The sequence below is a fragment of the Lepus europaeus genome, chromosome 6 (genome assembly GCF_033115175.1).
Source record: "Lepus europaeus isolate LE1 chromosome 6, mLepTim1.pri, whole genome shotgun sequence".
Classification (NCBI taxonomy): Eukaryota; Metazoa; Chordata; class Mammalia; order Lagomorpha; family Leporidae; genus Lepus; species Lepus europaeus.
Window position 1 is genome coordinate 77,850,549 of NC_084832.1, and position 12,674 is coordinate 77,863,222.

Below are 12,674 nucleotides of genomic sequence, written 5' to 3' on the forward strand. Positions count from 1 at the left end.
CTTGGCTGCTTGCCTTGCTAGGAACAAGACACCCATGCAAACGGCCCGGTGGGTTATGAATGGAGCCCCTGTGAAGTCCTGACGACGCATTCCCGAGCAAGGTCTCCCGGGGAGACTGCAGGGCGCTGGCTGCCTCCGCCTCTGGGGCGCGGGGGCGCTCCTGTAGCTGCAAGTCCCAGGCCGGGGGGGACGGGGCGGTGCCCTCCGGCTGTGCCCCCCAAGCCTGCAGCGGGAACGCCAGCCTCTGGGCTGACGGGGAAACTTCTGGATTCCCTGCAGAAACACGGGGACAGTGCTTCGAGCACAGACAAGGGAGCTTCGAAAGGGCCACGGGAAATGTGCATTGAGAAACTTGACCGGATGCATACCTTCTGGAAACATCACGAGGTGATCCAGGAATGTGGCCATGCGTTTTTGTTAAACATTTTTGCAAGTAGAAAGAACTGTAGCAAGATTCTGAAAAGCCTATGCGTGAATGGCAGGTTTTTTGACTTTTGGATTAACAGGTAACACTTGGGCATTGTAAGGTGTAGCAGCTCAACACATTTACAAAAAGCGTTGATTGACCATGGATTAATCATACCGGTGTTCCCACTTCCTTTGTGTTTCCAGCCTTCTAGCCCTTCTGGCTCAGTGCTTTTTTAAAAATTTTATTTAAGTTATACAAGTTTCATGTAATTCATATATACAGATATAGGAACATAGTGACACTTCCTCCTCTCCCCTCCCCCCTGCTCCAACCCTTCCTCCCTCTCCCCCTCCCATTCCAGACTCCGTGTTTTTTACAGAATATTACACATCGTCATGAGCCGTGCTGCCCGCAAATACCAGAGACTGTTAATTTACCCTACTGGGTTTTGGTACCTGTCAATCAACCTTCCCCCATCCCCCAATCCTTCTCAGCCCCTAGTACTTTAAATTCTAGTTATTTTAAATTCAGATAATGTAAACATGTATATATATATATAAAACATAATAATTATAGGTATAGAGATACCTTTTGAACTTCCATGAATAAGAGACTATGTGGTATTCGTCTTTCTGTGTCTCATTTTACCGAACAACCTCCGGTCCTGTTACCGGTCGTGGAGGGGAGCGCTATTGCAGGACTGAGTTTTGTGGGTTCTTTCCCTCAGCTTAGTGTAGAAATAAAAAGCCGGGAAACTATTTGCAAAGAAGCAGAAACTTTTTTTTGACAGAAAAGAAACTTTTATTTGATGAGCAAGCGACAGAGAAAGCGTCTGGTCTGAGAGGAGAGCAGGCGGAGTGACAGAGCGGGACACGGGCTTTGAGGAATTGTCCAGGGTTTTTAAGGCATTACTGTTTTCTAAATTGGGTCATTCAGTGTGGGTGCCCATTGGACGGGGGATTTCACATACGGTATGTTGATAGGCTTGGGGCTCGTGGAGAGAGTAGGGGTCTCCTGGAGCCAGTCCGATTCTCCCCAGGGGCTCAGCCCCCTCCTCTGGCAGCTCTGGGGGAAAGGTTGCATCCACCCTGGAGGTGTGATTTAAAACCACAAGGTCACACACGCAGCACAAGAAGCCGTTCGTGGGGGAGATGCCGCAGGTCTGGAGACGAGATGCTGGCCAGCCACAGCTGACAGCCTGCTTGTCAAGGACATTCTACCTACGTCTGAGGGGACCCCAGACCTCCCCCAGCCCCCTGGACGGCTCCGCTGATTTTGTTGCGAATGTCAGGATTTCATTCTTTTGTTTGGCTGAATATTACTCCACTGTGTATATACACTACATTCTCTTTATCCGTTCACAGTGGGCAGGCACGTGGGTTGATTCCGTGCCTTGGCTGTTGTGAATAGTTCTTCAGTGAACACGGAGACACTTTGATCTTCGATGTGCTGACTTTATTTCCTTCAGATATACATATATACATATATATACACATATATACATATATATTTCCGGAAGTGGGATACTTGGGTCTAAGAGGAGGTCTTCCGGCAGTGCTAGGGTTTCCTTTTCTCCATATCCTTGCCAGCACTGTTTTATTTATTTATTTACTTATTTTTGGCCTTTTTGATAATAGCCATTCTAACTGGACTGAGATGGCAGCTCAGTGTGTTTGATTTGCATTTCCCTGATGGCTAGTGATCCAGCATTTTTCATGTATTTGCTGGTATTTTTTTTTTTTTAAGAACTGTTTATTCAGATCCTTTGCCTATTTCTTAATTGGATTGCTTTTGTTGTTGATTTTTGGAGTTTTCTTCTGTGTTCTGGAAATTAATCCTTTGTCAGATGCATAGTCTGCTGATTGTCTCTTCATTCTGATGGTTGTTTGCTGTACATAAGCTTCTTAGTTTGAAATAATCTCATTTGTCTATTTTTGCTTTGGTTAACTGTACTTCTGGGGTCTTATCCAAAATATCGTTGCCTGTGCTGATGTCTTGAAGTGTTTCCCCTATGTTTTCTTCTACTAGTTTCAGATCATACTTTTAGACCTTTGACCCATTTTGAGTTGATTTTTGAACAGGGTGAATGGTGGTGGTGGTAAGTTATTCAGTTATTTCAGCCTTTTGTTTGTGAATTTCCAGTTCTTCCAGCACCACGTATTGAAGTGACGGTCTCTTCTCTAGGGTATGTTTTTTAATGAGGCTAGTCAACTTCTTTTGTTTTCAGATTTATTTATTTGTATTTGAAAGGCAGAGATACAGAGAGAGAAGGAGAGAGAGAGAGAAAAAGAGAGAGAGAAAGAGAGAGAGAGAGAGAGAGAGAGAGATCTTCCATCTGCTGGTTCATTCCCCAAATGGCCACAAAGGCTAGGGCTGGGCCAGGCTGAAGCCAGGAGCCAGGAGCTTCTTCCTAATCTCCCACATGGGTACAGGGGCCTAAGGGCTTGGACCATCTTCCACTGCTTTCCCAGGAGCATTAACAGGGAGCTGGATTGGAAATGAAGCAGTGGGGACTCGAACTGGTGTCCATATGGAATACCAGCACTGCAGCCTTAGCCTTCTACTCCACAGCATCAGCCCCCAGGGTTTGTAACTCCTTTGTCAAAGATAAGTTGTCTGAAGACACATATATTTGCTTCTGGGGTTCCCACTGTGCTCCGTGAGTCTATGTGTTGTTTCTGTTTTTATGCTAGTACTATGGCACTTTGGTTATTAAAACCCTATAATGTCTTGATATCTGGTATTGGACTGCCTCTTACTTTGTTCTTTTTGTTGAAGATTGATTTGGCAATTCAGGATCTTTTGTATTTCCATATGAATTTTAGGATTGATTTTTGTAGACAAAGGATGGCATTAGTATCTGATAAAGATTTCATTTAATCTGTAAGTCACTTTGGGTAGTATGGACATTTCTTTTTTTGAAAGCAATATTATTTAGGCCGGTGCCACGGCTCAATAGGCTAATCCTCCACCTGTGGCGCCGGCACCCCGGGTTCTAGTTCTGGTCAGGGCGCCGGATTCTGTCCTGGTTGCTCCTCTTCCAGTCCAGCTCTCTGCTGTGGCCCGGGAGTGCAGTGGAGGATGGCCCAAGAGCTTGGGTCCTGCACCTGCATGGGAGACCAGGAGAGGCACCTGGCTCCTGGCTTCGGATCAGTGCGGTGCGCAGGCCGCAGCACGCCGGCTGCAGCAGCCATTTGGGGGTGAACCAACGGAAAAAAGGAAGACCTTTCTCTCTGAATCTCTCTCTCACTGTCCACTCTGCCTGTCAAACAAAAAAGAAAAAATATTATTTATTTATTTGAAAATCAGAGTTGCAGAGAGTGAAAGAGAGACAGAGAGATAGATCTTCCAGCAGTTTACTCCTCAGATGGTCACAACGGCCAGCGTTGGGCCAGGGCAAAGCCAGGAGCCAGGAGCCAGGAGCTTCTACCAGGTCTCCCACATGGGTCCAGTGGTCCAAGCACTTGGGCCATTTTCTGCTGCTTTCCCAGGAGCATTAGCAGGGAACTGCATCAGAATTGGAACAGCTGGGACACGAACTGGCACCCAGTGGGATGCTGGTGTTGCAGGTGGTGGCTTTGCCCGCTACACCACAGTGCCAGCACCAAGTCTATCTTTACTGGTGGAAGTACATTTCCTGTAGGCAACATATTGTTGGGTCTTGGCTTTTTTTATTCATTCATTCAGTCTGAATCTTTTAACTGGGGAAATTCCATTTACATGAATGTAAATTTCAGAGTTATTAATAATAAGAAATAGCCTTGTCCCATTGTTTTTTCTTTAATAGTGTGTTTATTTTGAATATTCTTTGTTCTATTTCTACTGGGTCTTATACAGTCACATGTTTTCATTATGACTGTTGTCTTTGTTTCCATATTTGGTTCTCCCTTAAGCATCTTTGTAAGGCTGGTCTGACAGTGATGAATTCCCTTGGCTTTTGCTTACCTTGGAGAGTTTTTATTTCTCTTTCACTTATGAAAGACAGCTTAGCTGGGTAAGATATTCTTGGCTGGCAGTTCTTTTCTTTCAGAACTTGGAATAGATCATTCTGTTCTCTCCTGGCCTGTAAGGTTCCTGATGAAAAACCCTGCTGCTAATCTAATGAGGGTTCCCTTAAAGCAACCTGTCACCTTTCTGTTGCAAATTTGGGAATGGTCTCATGGCTGTATTTTTAGAGCTTGACTATTGTGTGTCACAGTGAGTACCCTCTGGGCATGTCTTTTTAGGGTCCTACTGGCCTCCTTCACTTGGATGTCCAGATCTTTCTCCAGATTAGCTAAGTTTTTAGCTATGATTTTATTGAATAGGTCTCCTGGACCTTCACTCCTCTCCTCTCCCTCAGGAATGCCCCTTACACGCATATTAATTTGCTTACTAGTGTCCCAAAGGTTACAGAGGCTATCCTCATTCTTTTAAAATTATCACCACTACTATTGTTTGGTCTGACTGGCGTTTGGTGAAAGACCTGTCTTCAGGTTTGCATATTCTTCTTCTGCTTAATATTATCTGTTGCAGAGGCTTTGGACTGCATTTTAAAATTTAATTATTTCCTTCTTCGTCTCTAAGATTCCTGTTAGATTCTTTCACTTGTGGAGTTTTTCATTTGTATCATGCATTGAGTTCCTAATTTGTTTACCTGTGTGTCAGTAGCTTCTTGTCATTCTTGACTAACCCCAGGGGGGATTGCTCAGATCCCTGACACACAGTCCCCCAGCCACTGTCCACACAAGGTGCAGAAGCCAGGGGATAGTGGCACTGGGGTCAGGATGGGCAGGGGGTGCAGAGCTCCTTACCCAGCCACCACCTATAAGACTACTTGAAGTTTTGGGCCTGGCCAGGATGCCCCCTACCCCCAGCCACTGTTGTTGTGAGGACCTGAAGCTGCAGGACTGGCTAGTGCCAAGATGGGCAGAGCTCATAGACCCCCATCACCCAGACCCATGGCCTCCGTCCATGCCGGGCCCAAAGCCAAGGGACTGACAGTGGTGTCTGGATGGGCTGGGTGTGCAGACCCCAGCGGTTGTATGTGTGATGACTGAAGCCACAGAAGCAGTGCTGGCACCATGAGCAGGCTGGGTGTGGATGCAATGCCGGGAGCATGCACGGCTCTGAGAACTGAGGGGCAGACCAGGACCAAGAACACTGACCTGGAGTCCACAGCAGCGAGTGATGCAGGGGTGGCAGGGGGAAAGGAGGATGTTGGTGGGAGGAGCAGGCCTGAGAGTAAGGGGCAGGTGCCTGACTTCTAGAGTCCCAGGAGCAGGAGCCCCTGCCCCTCCGCCCTCCAGTCCCTTGCAGTGCCGTGTAGGCGAGAGTGCTCGCTTCACCATTACTCTGCTAGGTCGGGTGGGATCTGTGTGGGCTGTTTTGCTGGGGTGGTGGGGATGCAGGGGCCTCTGTCCTCCAGGGCAGCCTGGATCCTGACAGTGCCCCCTTTCCCAGGGTGCTGCCACACTGCTACAGTTGTGTTCTGGGCACCGCAGGGCATAGAAAGTGGGTTCCTTCGCTGAATCAAAGCCACCAACCGTGGACTCTCCAGGTAGCTCCCCTTACTGCAGTCCTACTGTGTGCTGCCCGCGGAGTCGACTCCAGCTGCGATTGTCTACTAAGGCAATGGTGCAGATGAACCACACCGAGCTGCTCCTGGTCATCACTTCCCCAGCAGTGGGGAAGCCCCCAGCCTCTGTTGGGCTGGGGTCTCGGTTGCCTGTTGGCTTTATTCCTCTCCCTGTGTGGCCACCCCAAGGCTGTGTATCCTATAGCTCCCATTACGCCCTATGGAGTCCTGGTTCGCTTCCCCAGGCGTTCACTCAAGAGGCAGCTCATTCTTATCTGGGGAGGGGAGACAGACACTGGGGAACTTCTCTTCAGCCATCTTGGAAGTCCTCTGGATCTCAAAAATTGTCCGTACCCAAAGCAGCTTATTTTTCAATTCTGCTTTCCCGAAAATGCTTTTGATGTCCCGTTGTGTCTGCATGAGTAGGGAAAAGGCAGAGCTGTGTGGATTCAGCCCTAGCATACGTGGAGATCTCCACCACCACCCCCCCCCCAACCCACCCTGCATCTGGAGGGGGGGACAGCTCTTCCTCCCCTCGGAAGAGTCTTTTTGGGTAAAATGCCTGAGCACTGCTTTCAGGTTGCCTGGGATACGAAATGGCTCCCCTAACCCTGGTGAGGCCGAGAGAATATAAAGTGATGATCAAAAGGAGCGCCCGCCCTTGAGATGTCCTCTGGGCCTGGCGGATTTCACGTGTGAGCAAACAAGTCATCGGCCTTGCCACGTTGTGAAGGAAGCCGCCTGCAGGCTACTCAGATAGATGCTAAGACAAAGAGGAAAGAGATGGGGCACCTGCACGGCCCGACCTGGGCCCCAGAACCTCCAAGGCTGGTGCAGGAGGTGTGCAAACCTGGGGCCCTGTCACCCACACACCTGTTCTGCTGCTTCTCCGCACACCTGATTTGCCCATTTCCCTCTGGAAGCAGCGAGCTCATTGGCCCCAGGTGACCTCCCTCCCTGCCTGGTCTCCCAGCGCTGCCGGGGAGAGTGAGGGTGTCCTGAGGCTCCCCTTCCCATTTGCAGGGTCTTCTGACTCTAAGAATCTTCTCACACTGATGTCTTGACACTATCAACTACCTCCTGAGTCAGGTGTGCTGGGTGCTGGGCATGCGCAGTCACAAAGACTTTGTCCCTGCGTCACAGCCCAGTGGGGAGAAACAGACACAGAAGGGAATTCTTAGGATACAAAGAGCTGCAGAAAGTGGGCAATTGTATTAGCAGATTAATTAATTCACTTATTTTTGTTAAAATAACACATTGCGTTAGGGTCCTATAAGGAGACATTTATTTATTTGAAAGGCAGAATTACAAAGAGGTGAGAGATGAAATAGAAATTTTCCCTCTGCTGGTTCACTCCCCAGATGGCTACAACAGCCAAGACTGAGCCAGGCTCGAGCCAGGAGCTTCACATGGGCAACAGGGGCCCAAACACTTGTGCCATCTTCTGCTGCTTTTCCCAGGCCATTAGCAGAGAGCTGGATCAGCAGTGAGGCAGCTGGGACTGGAACAAGTGCTCACAGCGTGCCGACGTCACAGGTGGCTGCTTAACCCGCTGTGTGACAATGCTGGCTCCAATGAATTCATTTAGAGGCACGGGAGAGAATCTTTTTTTTTTTTTTTTTGACAGGCAGAGTGGATAGTGAGAGAGAGAGACAGAGAGAAAGGTATTCCTTTTTGCCGTTGGTTCACCCTCCAATGGCCGCTGCGGCCGGCGCATCTCGCTGATCCAAAGCCAGGAGCCAGGTGCTTCTCCTGGTCTCCCATGCGGGTGCAGGGCCCAAGGACTTGGGCCATCCTCCACTGCACTCCCGGGCCATAGCAGAGAGCTGGACTGGAAGAGGGGCAACAGGGATAGAATCCGGCACCCCGACCGGGACTAGAACCCGGTGTGCCGGCGCCGCAAAGTGGGGGATTAGCCTGTTAAGCCACGGCGCTGGCCTACAGGAGAGAATCTTCAAAAAGTTTATGAAAATCCATTTGAAAAAAATCCTATGCATTCATTTCAAGATTTTTCTGCAAGAAAGTCAGTGCATCTTTCAGTTCCTCTTCCCCATGCACACCATTTGAAACACCCTGAATGGTTGACTGTCCGGGTCGGTGGGTCCCACCCCCATGCATTCAGCCAACTGCAGGTGAGACAATTCCAGAAGCCAATGGCTAACACTGTTTCTTCCCAGTATGATGCAGTGTAACTATTTGCACACCACTTACACTGTGTTAGATGATGGAAAGCCTAGGGGAGGATGTGTGTAGGTGCGAAGCAAATACTCTGCCCTTGGCTACAGGGCACCTGAGAGCCTTGGAGTTGGAGCCCTGGGGACAGGGTCAGTCCTAGTGGATGCCGAGGGCCAGCCACGCCAGAACCGCACGCAAGTTGCTCCATGAGTGCGGGGAGGAGGGCATCTGGGGCGTTTGGTGAGGTCCAGGGGGGATGTGTGCGCTGGATCCAGGAGGGCAGCCAGGCGGCCTCCAGGGGGTCCTGAGCCCTGCAGACAGGAAGGCTGTTTGTAGAGGCCAAAGAGCCCATTAGGGAGGAGGAACGGGGAGATCCCAGAATGCAACACTAAGCAGAAGGGGACGTTGTGCTGCACAGCAAGGTGATGTGATTGGATTCATATTCTAAGATCATGGCGTGGGCACCAGTGTTGTAGTGTAGCAAGTTAAGCTGCTCCCTGTGATACTGGCATCCCATATGGGCACGGGTTCAAGTCCTGGGTGCTCCACTTCTGATCCGGCTCCCTGCTAAGGTGCCTGGGAAAGCAGCAGATGATGGTCCTGCCACCCACCTGGGAAATCCGGATGGAGTTCAGGCTCCTGGCTTCAGCCTGGCCCAGCCTTAGCTGTTATGGCCGTTTTGGGGGGAGTGAACGAGTAGATGGAAGATCTCTGTCTGTAACCCTCCTCTCTCTGTAACTCTGCCTTTCAAATAAATAAAATCAATCTGTAAACAAAGATAAGGTCATGATACGGACAGCGTGGAGGAAGCCCAGTTGAAAGCCTGGAGACCAGACAGTGAGGGTTACAGGAACCCGTATAGAAATGGACAAGAGCCTGCTGCACTGGGTGTGGATGGGCAGGGAAGACAGAATGGGGAGCAGGGGTGTGGGAGGAGTGTCGCTCTGCAGCTCTTCTTGCCAATGGGATCAGGAGCAGTGAGTGACATGTGGGAGTCAGGATGTCTCCACACTTCAGGTGCGAGGTGGGATAGAATAGCCATGGATCTGGAAAATGAACAGAGGGATGGGCCGGTGTAGGGGGGTGCAGGTAACACGTATCGTTGTACCCAGCCTCTGGGGATGGCAGGATTTGGGGAGGAGCCTGAACCAGCATCAGTAGCCAAGGAGACAGAGAAGCTGCAGCCCAGAGGAGTAACTTGAAACCCAGGGCAGAGACATAGTGAATCGGGCACAGAGGGCGACAGCACCAAGTGCAGTGGTGGGCTGAGACCCCTGAACATTCCAGAGGGTGGAAGAGGACGCCGAAGAGAGGAACGGAAGGGGACATGCTGGCTCCCTTTGCATAATGCCAGTGCCTGGTGGGAGCGCTGTCAGCTCAGAGCTCCTCCTGCACGCATGGGCTCAATCCACCTGCCGGCTGGGCTGTGCCCACCCCCGCCTGCCCTGACCCTCGGCTCCGTGGAAACCGTGCTTGGGAAGCTGCCCCCTCAACCCCCACAGTGCTCCGACTCCACGCTCACCCTCCCCAGTCTGGAAGTTCCTGCGTCTCCTGACTTAAGCAATCACTCCCGGGGCACGCCACGCTTCGAACCAGCTTCTCTCTCCCTCCTCCCTCTGTCAACCCCCTTCTCTCCTCTGAGACACTCCAGGAAGCTCGCTTTATTGGGAATACTGACTCCGATAACAAATTACAGGGACCAAGCCTTGCTGTGGGAAGGCAGCTTTTACACTTTGTGAGTTGTGAGAAACTGGTGGCGTGGTCCTCTAAGATGGACTAAACACCCTGCTCCCCTGCAGCCCTCACCGGTGGCCTGGGCACCTCCCGGAGACCCTTGTCTGAGTCACGATGACGCTGAGGGTTGCAAAATTCCAGCCGTTCCCTTTGTTTTGAGTCTTGCTACGGATGTATGAGTGGTTGTAAAGCTAGGGCCACTCACTGTCTATTTTCTGTGGGTTTCGTGTTGCTAGAACAAAATACCTAAGGTTCATGCACTTGGTTTAGTGGTTAAGACACTCATGACTCACCTGGTTCAATGCCCGGGTCTGGCTCCTGACTCCAGCTTCCTGCTAACGGGCACCCAGGGAGGCAGCAGGGATGGCTCCGGTGGCTGGGTCCCTCCCAGGGAAACCCAGATGGAGTCCTGGCTTCCAGCTTTGGCCTGGGCCAGCCTCCAGCTGTTGCGGGCATCTGGAGGAGTGAACCGGTGGGAGGGAGCTCTCCTTCTCCCTGTGTTCCCTGTATAGATGCCCGTGGCATCATGGTGTGGGGTTGTGTACAGAGGAGAGCCTGCAGCAAAGCGGGAGGCACCCAGCTTGCCTTTTTATAGAAGCACACGCTTAAAAAAGATTGATTTATTTATTTGTAAATCAGAGTTACAGAGAGAGAGGGAGGCACACACACACACACACACAGAATGTCCATCCGCTGGTTCACTCCCCAGATGACCAGGCTGGGCCAGGCTGAAGCCGGGAATCAGGAGCTTCCTCCAGGTTTCTCATGAGAGTGGTTGGGGCCCAAGCACTTGGGCCATCTTCTACTGAAATTTCCCAGGCCACTAGCAGGGAGCTGGATCTGAAGTGGAGCAGCCAGAACACGAGTCAGTGCCCATATGGGATGCTGGTGTCACAGGTAGTGGCTCTACTGGCTACACCACAGAGCCGGCCCCACTCTTGCAAGAACTCAGTCCTCTGGGACCCAGCCCCTGCCACAGCATTCGTGGTCACTAATCTTGCAGCAACACTACAAAGATAGGTGTTCCCATTGTACGGATGGGGAAAAGTGAGGTTCATGGGAGATACGTGATCTGCCTTAGGTTGTCAACATAGAGACAGAACTAGGCTATGAGTGCCCCGGGTGCTGGGGCAGAGCTGTGTCAAGGGCCAGGGATGGCCAGGAAGTGCCTGAGGCCCTACTGGGCTCCACTCGCTGCCTCCCGGCTTCTCCCCACCTCTTGGATCCTGCAGGCAGCTGAGCTGAGGGAAGTAGCGAGGACCAAGTGCCTGGGAGTGAAGTGGCTGGGGTGGCTGCAGTGCGCTGCTCCTGCATTGGGCCTCTGGTCTCTCAGCTGAGGACAGACAGGGGAGCAGCATGGACAGCATCTTTCCTGGGGCTGCCCGGATCTATGTGGGGAGGACAGGAGACATGGGTTCCAATCCTGCCTCCTTCGCTTCTCTAGGAGACATCGGGTTCGGTGTTTATGAAAATTTCCAAGCCTCAGTGAGCCCATCAGAAAAATGGGGCTAAGAGCACTGCCTTCCCTCCCGGGTCACCTGGAAGAGGAGATGAAAGCACTTGGGAGGAGCTGGGCACGGGGTCAGCGGCACCGCAAACACCTGATTAAGGGCATCTGGTGCCCCTGCTGTTTCATTGACAGCAAAGGCGCCAGCAGGGTTCAGCTGAAGAAGAGGTGTCACGACACAGCCGGCTTCGCTGGGCTCAACCTCTCCCTGCCGGGGCCCAGCCCTCTGCCACTGAGCCGCCGGCTTTGGAAAACATATTGAATAGCTTTTTAATGAAGTTCAAGAGAGAGCGAGCAGTTTGGAGCTGGCTCGCGCCCTGTGGAACTCATTGCTGTCGCTGAGGGAGATAGGGCAGAGCCGCGAGAGGGGGCCAGAGCTGGGGAGGGCAGCAGTGGTGGGGAACAGGGGAGCTAAGGGGGCGGCCCTGCCTCGGGGGAGCCACACCTGACAGCGGGGGTCCTGAATCACTCTCCACCTGCCTGCTGGACCCGCCCCTGCTGGAGGTCAGCATGGCAGAAGGCACAGAGCTCTCCAAGGTTCCTCCAAACCAGGGCCCACCCCACCCCCCACCGCCTGGCCTGTCTCTGAGTGCTCCCCACCCTTCCACTTCCGTGGACCCCACCCCTCGTGCATCTCCCCCCCCCCCCCCCACCCCGTACCCTGCCCCATGACCAGAAACAGCAAGGCCAGGCTGGCTCTTCCTTCAAGGTCATTTCCAAATGTGTCACCTGCTGGTCCCAACAGATGCAGGCAGGCGTGGGGGGGGCCTAGGGAGGCCACCTCCTCAGCTGTCCTGATGCCACAAGGTTGGAGCTTACCCCCCCACCAGGTCAAGGGTCCGGTCCTCCCCGTGCAGGGCCTGCTCTAGCAGTTCCAAGGCCCTGAGGCAGCCCTTGAGGCTGGCAGGAGGCGAGAGAGCAGAGCAGAGCCCAGGGCGGCTTCCCCGAGGATGGAAGTGAGCAGGTGCCTTTCTTCTCGCCTGCCCTGGCGTGCTGTGAAAGCCGGTGGCACTGGCAGCTCCGGCCGCCCAGGGCTGCCCTCCAGGATGCCCCATCTTCACTCGTGCCCCCCCCCCCCCCCCAGGAATCCCTGCTTCCAGTTTCCTCTCTCTTTTTTTTTTGACAGGCAGAGTGGATAGTGAGAGAGAGAGAGACAGAGAGAAAGGTCTTCCTTTTGCCGTTGGTTCACTCTCCAATGGCCGCTGCGGCCAGCGCGCTGCGGCCGGCACACCATGCTGATCCGAAGGCAGGAGCCAGGTGCTTCTCCTGGTCTCCCATGGGGTGCAGGGCCC